Below are 12,798 nucleotides of genomic sequence, written 5' to 3' on the forward strand. Positions count from 1 at the left end.
GTTGGGGCCCCATTTCCCAAAAAGAATTCAGAACCTCCGCTGCGCTTCACAACAGATTTCAGTACTTTAAAAGTCATGTCATGCTAGTAAAAGAACTTGTTCTCCAGGATGCCATGTGATTTTTTTTTTTAAATATGAAAAAAATCTCCTTTTCTAACAAGTAGCCCAGGAAAATTTGACCAAAAGGTAGAATGAGCAGCCCTGGGAAACCTGCTCATGACCTCAAAGGGGTTTGACATTTAACCTTTGCCAGATCCTTCACCTGCCCCCCTCTTCCCTCAGAAGCCATCGTTCTGCAGCCTGGCATCAAGACCCAAGTCCTCAAGAATTTTTCCAGCTCGGAAATTGCAACCCCCCCCCAACATATTCAAGACTTTTTTGAACCTGGACCCGGGATTAAGACCTACAATTTAATAGGTTCTCTATCATCTCTGTCCTAGCTGACCACCCACACTTTTCCTTTAACTCTAGACTTCCAGGAGAGTGCCAACTCCTTACCTTTTCATCTTTGAATTCTCAGTGCCTACCACGATGCCTCATGTAAAGAAGAAGCATATTCAGCACTAGATGAATTGTACTTCCCTTCCCACATCATGAGATGCTACTATAACTGCTTTGTTTCTTCATTTATTCCATTAACAAATTTTTATCAAGGATCTGTCTACAAAGAACAGTGCTTGGTACCAGGGGACTATGTACGAAAGCAGGACTCCCATCCTCAACTCTGTCCCAATTCTTCCCATGGTGATAAATATGGTTCCTTTCGTGTAGCATCCCCAGGATAAGACGTGGACACAGCTCAGGATCATATACTGAGAAGCAGAGCTAAGTCACCAAAGCGCTGAATGAATGGAGCCAACATCATCCCAGGCAAGTTAACACGAGGACTCTGGTTGTGAGTAAGTGATTCATCAAAACTAGGCAGCGTCAATAAAGCATCAGAACCCAAGACTGATTTCTAAATCAAGGCAACCAGGGCTGGCAAAGGAGCAAAGAGAAAGTATAAAGTAAAAGGTCCAAACACATGGAAGTATTTTTGGCTGTTTCAGGTAATAAGCGGATCTCTTTGACAAGCCCAAGCGTCATTTCCACAGGAGCACCTCCGCTGATAAAGGACACTCCCTCTGAAATAAGACAGGAACCCTTCCTAAAGAGCTACGACAGAAGACAGCTGATCAAGACTGCAAAGTGAGGATCCCTGAAGTTTTATAGAAATTCGGGAAAAGGAAGAATTATTTTTAGCTGGGATTAGCTTAAAGGGTGTTGGAACTGGGACATGAAATATCCTAAGGTTTTTTGTTTTGTTTTGTTTTGAGCAGAGTAACACTTACTGTTCAGAGTTCTTTTAGACAAAAGAATGTGAACATCAGGAATCAAAAGTCCAAATGCCTTCAGTGGGCGTGGGATTAACATAAGATAAGCACCCTGAGTGGGTAGACATAGGACAATCAAGACTAAACTGCTTATATGGCCACCAAACCTAAAATCTGCCCAATTATACAGCCTATTAACACACTGTGTGGGTACAATAAAAGCACCACACAGAATACTTCCAGGAGCCATATACTGCCTTGAGCAACTAAAATTTGGGGGCCCCTGATATGTACCAACAAAATGTAAGTGCAACTCAAATTGCTAATATTGATAAAGAAAGTCAGTGTGGGTGCTGACTGTTTTTTCACCTCTGATAGTTGCATTTCCATAAATGTCTTATATCCCTCAAATCCTCATAATCCAAGGAAGACCATACACATCCCAAGGATGTTTCTGCTTCAGTTTACACCCAACTCAAGAAAACCGTGGTCTTTTCTTAAATGACTGAAGAGTATGTCGCCCCGTTGATCACAGTCATCCTACGCCTTAGTCAGCAGACCTGCCTCGTTAGGGTCCTTTAAACTGTCAAATCTCACCTCACAGGATGAATAGGGATTATCCTTTTGAATAGGATACTCAAAGCGCAGGCCCTGAAGACAATTCCAAAAGGGGGTTCCAAAAGTGTCCTGAATAACAGAACTATTGGAATAAGTACATAATGTCCTTCGGGCACCAATTTAAAAGAGAAGTTCCTGCTCATTTGGATCGATTTTTATTATACCACTTTCACAAGTTTCTTATCCAGAACTGTATAAAAATTGCTGTTAATTACAAGGAGATTTGGTTTTGAAACTCAAATCCACTTCTCATTAGTTGTATGGCCTTGGGAAAGTTACTAATCCTCTCTAAGCCTCAGTTTTTGTCATCATTAAACAGGACAGTAATTATACCTACTGCAGAGGGTTGTCATGAGCAAAAAATACAGCAATATAAATAGAACACTTAGCACGATGGCAGCCATAGTAGCACTCTGCAAGTGGTAGCTATTTCATTCTTATTCTTTAAACAATAAATGTGTCTTAGTCTGTTTAGGTGCTATAACAAAATACCAGACTGGGTAGCTTTCAAATAACAGAAATTGATTTCTCACAGTTCTTCAGGCTGGAAAGTCCAAGATCAACATGTCAGCATGGTCACATTCTAGGAAGGGTTCTCTTCTGGGTTGCAGACCACCAGCCTCTCACAGCATCCTGACATGGTGGGGCCTCTTCTATAAAGGCACGAATCCCATTCATAAGGGCTCTGCCTTCATGACCTAATCACCTCTCCAAAACACCATCACCTTGGGGTCTAGGTTTCAACATATGAACTGGGGGCAAGAGAGAAAAACACAAACATTCAGACCATAGCAAAATGCATGTGTAATACCTGTATAATATTCAAGTTCATTACAATCCTTGAGAAGCTTTGGGAAATGGTTGAAGAAAGCAAAAAAAGGGAAGGACGGGCAACGATCTGACATGTCACAGTGTGTGGGCTTGAGGAGCTCCATTTATCCCACACACATCCAGAAGGCAGACTAGAACCAATTAAGTGGGCATTTTAGGGCTGCGACTCCTATGTAATATACAGGAGAACATTCAAATGCTTTTTCTGCCCCAAAGCACAACTGACTGCCCCAGTTCCCAAATGCCAGCATGACAGCCATTGCCCTTGAAATTTAAGTCCCCTCCTACCCAGAAGAATGCTAGCAGCCCTCTCTGATGGTCAAGCACGTGCAAATAAGCAAAATGAGCACACCAGCTCACGCAGAGAATCACAGCTCACTTTGAGTCCTCGATGATACAACTTTGCAGATGCCCCTCTGTTGGAGGAAAAAACAATTGGGGATTTTTTTTTTTTTTTTTTTTTTTTTTTGTGGTACACGGGCCTCTCACCGCCGCGGCCTCCTCCATTAAGGAGCACAGGCTCCGGACACTCAGGCCCAGCGGGCACGGCTCACAGGCCCAGCCGCTCCGCGGCACGCGGGATCCTCCCGGTCCAGGGCACGAACCCGCGTCCCCTGCATCGGCAGGCGGACCCCCAACCACTGCGCCACCAGGGAAGCCCACAATTGGGGATTTTTAATTTGCTAAACCATTTTGTTGACTCTAAGATGCATTCCTTCCACACGTTAGTATCTCTGAAATCCCAGTCTGTTTCTTTTTTTAAAAAAAAACAAAATTCACATTTTATTTAGGTTGAAATAAGCTATACCAAATTGATTTTCTTCACCAAAAATAATGGCAATATTTTCTGCATTATTCCTAGATAAACCACAAAACATTTATTTTTGTAGTTTCTAGGTTTTGCTTGTAAATCAAGATGAGGCAGTAGATACAGTCATGGAAAAAGACAGAAGAAAACAGACAAACCGGTTGTCAGTATCCATGGCCTCTGATCCTGTCTTGACCATGAAACAGAAGCGTTCAACATATACCTGCCAAAAACCTTATGAAGATGAGGCTCAATAAAGGAATGTAAACAGCAACAACCAGATGTGGAACAACAATGGCAGGCTCTTCCTTTCAAACTTTAACTATAACTTGTTCCTTTAACTCCATTTGATAAAGACAAAATCTACACTGAAATCCTTGTTTGGCGAGCTCACATGTTTCTCTTACAGTCTGATAATTTTCTTAACTGTCCCTTACAGATTTTTAACAGCATACTTAAAACTCTACTATTCAAAGGTCAGTCATGAGCTTCATTGTAATGTTTTGTAAAATGTATTCCTTGCTCCCATACCTCCTCAAAATTTATTTCTTCAAAGAACCGATAATTCAGTACCTGACAACTAGATCCACAGTGATAAATGTTATGTGTAAAATGACTTAACTAATACAAGTCCAAAGTGCCATTAGCAGAGATCACACAGATCACACAGAAAGTAACGTGGTACTTTCAACGCTATCTTCTGGAAGAAGAGTTAGGTCTCCAAAGCATGGGACTTCAAACCGGCCATTTAAACAGGCAGATTATCAATGACTAATGTACTCAATGGGAGGCCTACAGGTCAAGATATTCAGTGATTAAGTGGCCTACGTACACCTTATAACTTTTCTGTAAGACAGTGTCAAATTTCTTACAGATTTTTTCAAATATCAAATATAAGAGAAAGCCTATTTTAAAAGTCTCTTAGGTATTTTCAGTGGTTTCTGAATTATCTGTAGGAAGCTCTGACTTACTTGTATAGAGTTTAATATATGTATCCACCATTAAATCCAAATTGTGTTTTATATCAAAATTTGTGTTAAGCGAAGCCAAGTTCCTTGACCTTTGGTCTGTCAAAGTGTTCCTCAGGTATGCTTTGAGACCCTTTCACCCATTTTCATAGAGTTCATTCTCAACCTTCATCACAGGAAGAATACATAGGACCTTCAGCAATGCATTAACTTTAGGAAAAATCTTGTTGTCTGGCAGATGAAGGGCTTCATAATTAGTGGATGGAAGTTCTGTATCTTTCCCTCTGTGTTTACACTTGATTCTGCAACAATGCAGCTCAGCAGAGAGCGTGTCAGGATTAGGTAAATCACTTCTGTACATGTCAGCACTATGCTCCTCTGATGTATTGAATTTGAACTGTCCCCTGACAGAGAGTACCAGAGATAAGCATTTAAGAGCTTTAAGGTGCTGTTCTGAGAATATATCTTTCACTTCCTGAATACTGTGCTCCACTGTTGGAACACTTAGAGTTTCTTTATAGTAACTCTCAGAGGTTAGCTGAGATTCCAGGTTATTGTGCTGAGCTCTGTGAAATTTCCCTGGGAGTTTTATCAGAATATAAAGTTTGGTTGCCAAATTTGTGAGTTCCTCAAACCAAAATTCATGATAAACCGGTATTTTCCATCACTTCATTTAGTGAATGCAGCACTGCAGTCAAATTACTGGCTGCAAAGAAGACATCAGAAGTTTGCCCCTGAAGATTTTTCCCAAAGGCTCTTGTAAAAGATAGAACATTTTTAAGAACAACAATGGTAACAATGAAATCAAAATCTGTTACCGCAGCTCTCACAGACCTCTAGCATCCGTTTCTGCTGTGTTTTCAAACAGAACAATGTGTTCACTGCAGTTGTCCCAAAGCACTTTCTCAGAACCTCTTCGCCAGAAATGATCTGGCACTCCAGCAGTGCTTGAAAGTTATCAGGAGTAAAGAGACCTTCTGGGATTTCATCAGCTTCATGTTCATCCAGAGGTGTGTTCTGTTTTCCCATAAGAATCAAAATTTCAAATAAAGATTTTAAGTATTCTTTGTTTTCCTTCTCTTCAAGGGTTAAAGGTAAAATGTCTTCCTCCTGCTCTTCACCCCCCTCTGCACTGGGGTTCTGAGCATTGCTGTTGTTTATTTCCTCATGTTTTCGTTTCTGTTCAGAAGTTTCATCAATTTTTTCTGTTTCAATGTCCTGATTTCATCTTCACTCAATTCTTTTATTCGTTTTCTGTGTCTACTGTGTGGATTATTCAAATGGCTGGTAAGATCAAATATTGTTGGTATTGCATTACCTCGAAGAACTGTCCTTTAAGGACTAGCTCTACAGATCATAGAAGTCTCAAAGTGTTTGGCACACAATCGATAATGTTTATTTAGTTGATTGGGGGTTTTATCTTCTAAGTCTGCTCTCCTACAATTCTCCACCCACTTCTGGCATCTGGCTGGAGCCCGCAGGAACCTGAAAAAAGCCAGGTCCGACTGCGTGCGCTTCCACGTGCAATTGGGGTCCTCGCAGAAGTTCGGCATCGCCGTCAGCCAGCCGGCCGGCCCAGCCCTCCCCTCCCCGCCTCCTCAGGGCAGCCCACCAGCCCGTCGGGGGCCGGGGAGGGGACCCAGCCTGTTTTATAATCCACGGAGTCTTACAATTATATCACCGAGTCAGGAGTCCATTCTGGGCGGTCCCTAATGACGTCATCACTTCCGCTGAACTGCGTGCATGGTTGTTACTGGGGGTGTTGAGTTTACATGCTGTTCAAATGCCTTTGGAAAGACACCCTATGATTTGGCATTGAAACTAAAGTTAATGTGTTCACAGAAAGGCACAGAACAGCAGTGGACTGCAAATCTGCTTTTAGAGAAGCAAATATTTGTCTTTGGAGGAATGACCAAAAATACATGTTTTCTTGCAAAGCAACAGCCAAGTGCTCAATGTTAAGAAAGCGTTGCATCATAGTTTATTCAGCAACATTTTTTTTCCCTTTCTTAGTGGTAAATGAAATAATGCTGCAACTTCCAATATACTGTATCTTAAATTTGTTGAAATACGATGTTTAATGACCTCAGTGATTGGTATAATTCCTCAGGATCATAAATCCTAAAATCAACACAGATGTAAATAAGAAGCAGATGGATCTATTTAAACCACTCATCCAAAAAAAACCCCCAAAACCCACTGAAGTCCAATGTTTTTCCCAGGATAGATCCAGAAGATATAGATAAGAAATAGTCATAGATAGATAAATATGTTCAGTACAATGATAGCTTGGTTTTTGACCCCTGAGAAATGGTAGGTCCCATTCTGTTGAACGCTTCCACCCAGGAAACCTGTTTATCTCATGTTTACATCCTCAGAGGGATGGATGAGAACAGGTTAGAGAGGGAAAGAAGAGTGCTGTCAATGGTCTGCACGGGAAAAGAGGGAGCTATTGAGGTTGGATGCACGAGCAGCATGAAGAGGAAACATGCGTGGAAATTCACTGACAGTCTCAGCCTATGTTCCCGGCCCTGTGCTGGCTGGCTGGTACTCTGTGTTTTCACCCTTCATCATTAATTGACTTAGTCACGAAGTACTTAAACTGAGTGCTTGTCATCTCCCGGGCTTACTGGAGCTTGTTGGGAGGAGAATGTTTTTATATCCTAAAGTTCGAGGTATAACTAAATGCTTCCCATTATACTTGAGAATGTAGTTAGGATTAGAGCATCTGGTATTATTCCATTTTACAGACGAAGAATCTGAGGTCCGGGGAAGTTGAATCACATGCCCAGTGACACTCAGCTCAAAAAGGCAGAGGATTCCATCCATGTTTTTAAGACTCCAGGCCCATGTGTTTCCCACTCCCTGTGCAGCCTCCCTCCACACTGGAGAGCAGGATACAAGGAGTGTCTGAGGCTGTGGTGGGGATCACAGAAAACAGAGACTTAAGGAAAAAGGAGCAAAAAGAAAAAAACCTAAGGAATAGTAAAATGAAATTTTTGTGATATTTTATAGCCCTTGCATATTCACTACAGGAATATCTAATTTTATGTAATACTTCATAAAGATTTTCCTTTACTTGGTCTTCCCAACATTTCTATAAAAGGTAAAGAAGGTCTTGTTTTTCTCAGTTCACAGGTAAGAGAGCTGAGACTGAAAGAGGTTAAATGGCTGTCTGAAGGCACAAAGACAGGAAGCAGCACACCTGGGTTTGACCCATGTCTTCGAACAGCAAATCCAGTGGTATTTCCACTGTACCATTTTGACTCTGGGTTAATAAATAAACATTATGTATGTATGAGTCCAAGATCTTCTGATGGGCAGTGTGAGAATAAACCAACACACAAATACAAAAAAAGTATTATCCATTCCAATAGCTATTATGCAGTACCGATCTTCTTCATAGCTTTGTAGATTTTGGGTTATCTTAGCATTTTCAGTTTTGACATGATGGTAGCGTACATACTGGCCATTTATTCTCCGGCAACGAAAGGCATGTCATCCCTAAAAACTGCAAAGAATATGGTACCCTAACCATGATTTCAAAATAAAAAATAAGAAGTCAGAAGCAGATTTCCCATAGTAACCACCACAATGGATGACAGAAATAGACCTCTGCTGCTGTCCCCCTCACTCTTAGCCCCACAGAAGAAAAGGATACACAATGGATACATCAATCCAAGCATCCTCCAAAATTTTATCAAAGTACGTGACTTAAAAATAGCCTTTTACCTCATTTTCTAAGTGCATCAAAAAGAAGTTTGGCAGTAATAACTGCAAGAATCAAGACAGAGTTTAGAAAACACAATAGCAAGAGTCCTAGAAATAGATGTATCTTTTCTGTCAAAATGTATTAATCATTGGTCCATCTCTTCAGCCCTGTGGTTCTGGGGCAGTCAGCATAAGTGTCTGTTAGACTCTACTCAGACTAAGCAATGCACTTGAACCTGAACTTGCAGCCACTAGAAGCATGATTTCTCCCTTAAGGACTTCCTGTCACACTCAGAGTAAAAGCCAAATCCTTTCAATGGCCTAAGGGCCTGTCTGATTTTGCTATTCTCCTTGCCTTTTGGCTTTTCCTCCTGCTCTCCCCTTTGCTCACCTCCTCTAGCCACAATACCTCCTTGTTGCTCTTCAAACTCACTAAGACGCCTGTAGCTCAGAGCCTTTGCATTGGCTGTTCCCTCTACCTGAAATGTTTTCCCACTCCACCCCACCCCACCCCACCCCACCCCAGATATCTGCATGGCCAGCTCTTTTAAGTCTTTCAAGTCTTTCAAGTCTTTGCTTAAATACAACCTTCCCAGCTAGGCTTTCCTAGGATACCTGTTAATGGGCTGAAGGTTGTCTCTCCAAAATTCATATGTTGAAGTCCTAACCCCCAGCGCCCCAGAATGTGGCTGTGTTTGGAGGTGTAGGTCTTTAAAGAGGTAATCAAGTTAATTACCTATCCGGGCAGGCCCTGATTCAATGTGACTGATGCCCTCATAAGAAGAGATTAGGACACAGACATACACAGAGGAAAAACCATGTGAGGACCCAGAGAGAAAGTGGCCATCTATAAGCCAAGGAGGGAGGCCTCAGAAGAAACAAATCCTGCTGGGGCTTCCCTGGTGGCGCAGTGGTTGAGAGTCCACCTGCCGATGCAGGGGACACGGGTTCGTGCCCCGGTCTGGGAAGATCCCACATGCCGCAGAGCGGCTGGGCCACTGAGCCTGGGCGTCTGGAGCCTGTGCTCCGCAACAGGAGAGGCCACAGCAGTGAGAGGCCTGTGTACCGCAAAAAAAAACAAAAAAAAAACAAAAAAAAAACAATCCTGCTGACATCTTGAAGTCAGACTTCTAGCCTCCAGAACTATGTCACTCCGCCTGTGTGGTACTTTGTTATGGCAGCCCTTGCAGACTAATACAGTGCCCTAATGAGAATTAACTTTACTCCTTGCTCCTTTGTTTCCTTTTTCTGTTTTATATTTTTCCAAACTCCTTACCATTATCTTACATATCTTTCACTTATGCATTTTGTTTACTGCTTATCTCCCTTTGCTAAAATCTAAGCTCTATCAGGGCAGGAATTTTTTTCTGCTTGGTCATTGCTGCTGCCTCGGTTCCAAACAGACTAGCCCATGGTATGTGCTCAGTAAATACTGTTGGATTACTGATTGCACCTCCATCATCACCATGGAATGCCCTGTGAGATGAGAGAAGACCAAAAGGCAGTCAGGGCTCTAAGGAGGAAGGAGAGAGAAGTTTGGGTGCTGACATAAAGATAATAAACTCTGGTTTGAGAGCTTGACCCACTTCTGAGCCACGTTGGGCAGCCACAAGCAGCTCTTTATCTTCTCATTTTGCCTATGAAATCTACAGAGCTCACAATGGGCATCCCCTCCTCTGCCTTTGATATTGTTTCCTGTCTCTCCTCTTCATTTCAAACCAAAGCAGATGCGTAGGAGGATCCGATCAGCTGAGCACCTGGGCTTGATGGGAACCTCTCATGCAGCTCTGCGCTGGGGGGTGCTGGCTACTGCTTTTTGTTCTGTACCTTTCTCTCATAACTTCCTACACACCAGCTGTTCGCTTTACTGCTTTTAAATGTATCTGTGTTTTTGTATTACAGGCCTGGGTGTTCTCTGATGACAGGAACCAGCTAGTGAGAGGTCTCTTATCCTTCCTAAAGATTTGTTTTGCTAATGTCTTCCGTGATTCTGTTCTGAATCAGTATATTTGTTAATTCCTTCAAAATTATACACACACACACACACACACACTCACCATTCTACTGTTCATAGCAGATCTTATCAATAAGATAGGAGATATATATGCATATATGCAGACCTTATATATATTGAGCACCTCCTATGTTCCAGGCAGTACTCCAGATGGTAAGCAAAACAAACCAAAACCCTTAACCTCACGGAGCTTAGATTCTAGAAGGAATTGCCTTAGCCCAGGTGCCTCATACATCTGCCCACGCAACCTGAGTTCTAGCCACACTGGACCTCTGACCTTCCCCTGAGCCCTCTGTCCCCTTTCATGTCTCCAACCCCTTGCTTTTCCAGGTCCTTGGGCCCAGAATCCTATTTCATCCTCTATGCATTCATCCACCAAACATTTACCAAGCACCTGTAAAGTGCCAGGCATTTTTAGTTCCTGGAATACAAAGATGAACAATAGTTCTTGCCCTTGAAATGTTCTCAACATAGACACGTAAATAATTAAACTTTGGTGTGATAAATGCTAAGAGAGAGATGCAGATTATGCTTGGCCAGTCCTGAAGATGGAGCAATTAACTATGACTAGGTTGTAAAAGGGAAGAAAAAGAGAAAATTTCACAGAAGACATTTTAAAAAATTGAAATATAGTTAATTTACAATGTGTTAGTTTCAAGTGTACAGCAAATTGATTCAGTTACATACATACATATATGTATATGTATATATCTATATCTATACATATCTATATCTAGCTATCTAGCTATCTATATATATTTTTTCAGATTCTTTTCCATTATAGGTTATTATAAGATGTTGAGAATAGTTCCCTGTGCTATACAGTAGGTCCTTGTTACCTGTTTTATGCATAGTATTGTGTATATGTTAATCCCAAACTCCTAATTTATCTCCCCCCTCCACCATTATCCCTTTTGGTAACCGTAAGTTTGTTTTCTATGTCTGTGAGTCTGTTTCTGTTCCGTAAATGTGTTCATTTGTAACTTTTTTTTAGATTCCACATATAAGTGATATATGGTATTTGTCTTTATCTGTCTGACTTACTTCACTTAGTATTATAATCTCTAGGTCCATCCATGTTGCTACAAATGACATTATTTCATTCTTTTATATGGTTGAGTAATATTCCACTGTATTTATATACCACATCTTCTTTATCTATTCATCTGTTGGTGGACATTTAGGTTGCTTCCATGTCTTGGCTATTGTAAATAGTGCTGTTATGAATATTGGTATGCATGTATCTTTTCAAATTAGAGCTTTCTCCAGATATATTCCCAGGAATGGGATTGCAGGATCATACGGCAACTCTATTTTTAGTTTTTTAAGGAACCTCCATACTGTTCTCCATAGTGGTTGTATCAATTTACATTCCCACCAACAGTGCAAGAGGGTTCCCTTTTCTCCACACCCTCTCCAGCGTTTATTATTTGTAGACTTTTTGATGATGGCCATTCTGACTGGTGTGAGGTGATACCTCACTGCAGTTTTCATTTACATTTCTCTAATAATTAGAGATATTGAGCATCTTTTCATGTGCCTGTTGGCCATTTGTATGCCTTCTTTAGAGAAATGTCTATTTAGGTCTTCTGCCCATTTTTTGATTGGGTTATTTGCTTTTTTGATATTAAGCTGTATGAGCAGAAGATCTTGCATACCCTATGATTTAAATCGTTGCTTAATTAACTACATTGAATTGAAATGCTTAAGGGTGTCAGTGAGTCAAGCAGCCATGCTTCATAAAGATTCATAAAGTTCCTGCGCACTCATGGTGCCCAAAAAATAGCATCTGCAGCGATGGCAAGATGAAAATGTCACAGGTGAAACAACAACTCAAAAAAGCATTTCAGGGCTTCCCTGGTGGCACAGTGGTTGAGAGTCCACCTGCTGATGCAGGGGACACGGGTTCGTGCCCCGGTCCGGGAAGATCCCACATGCCGCGGAGCGGCCAGGCCCGTGAGCCATGGCCGCTGAGCCTGCACGTCCGGAGCCTGTGCTCCGCAATGGGAGAGGCCACAACAGTGAGAGGCCCGCGTACCACAAAACAAACAAACAAACAAAAAGAAAACTATTTTGATTTTAGAAACCAAAATACCACTGATTTTGCTTCATTACAGGGTCAAACATTTGCACACGACTTAGATATGCCAAAAACTGGCTTTATTTATTGTCCATAAACAATATCTAAACTAGCAGACTCCATCCTACTACTAGGTGGGAGCTGGGAGGAGAATGGAAGAGAGAACAGAGATATATAGGTCAGAATCCCAGCAGAAAACATACGTTACACTCAAACTGGGTAATGGAAAAGAGTTGTTTTTTTAATGGAAGTATAGTTGATTTACAATATCGTGTTAGTTTCAGGTATACAGCAAAGTGATTCAGTTATATATATATTTTTTCAGATTATTTTCCATTATAGGTTATTATAAGACATTGGATACAGTTCCCTGGGTTATACAGTAAATCCTTTTTGCTTATCTATTTTATGTATAGTAGTGTGTACCTGTTAATCCCATGCTCCTAATTTGTCCC

General features: G+C 41.4%; 1 pseudogene; it reads right to left on the reverse strand.

Annotated features, from left to right (window-relative positions):
• Positions 1-4,674: 4,674 nt before the first annotated feature.
• LOC113621266 (52 kDa repressor of the inhibitor of the protein kinase pseudogene) lies at positions 4,675-6,091 on the reverse strand (annotated as a pseudogene).
• Positions 6,092-12,798: the final 6,707 nt, after the last annotated feature.

This window comes from Aethalodelphis obliquidens, unplaced genomic scaffold (genome assembly GCF_003676395.1).
Source record: "Aethalodelphis obliquidens isolate GAN/ISIS:26980383/991018 unplaced genomic scaffold, ASM367639v1 scaffold8, whole genome shotgun sequence".
In the NCBI taxonomy this organism is placed as follows: domain Eukaryota; kingdom Metazoa; phylum Chordata; class Mammalia; order Artiodactyla; family Delphinidae; genus Aethalodelphis; species Aethalodelphis obliquidens.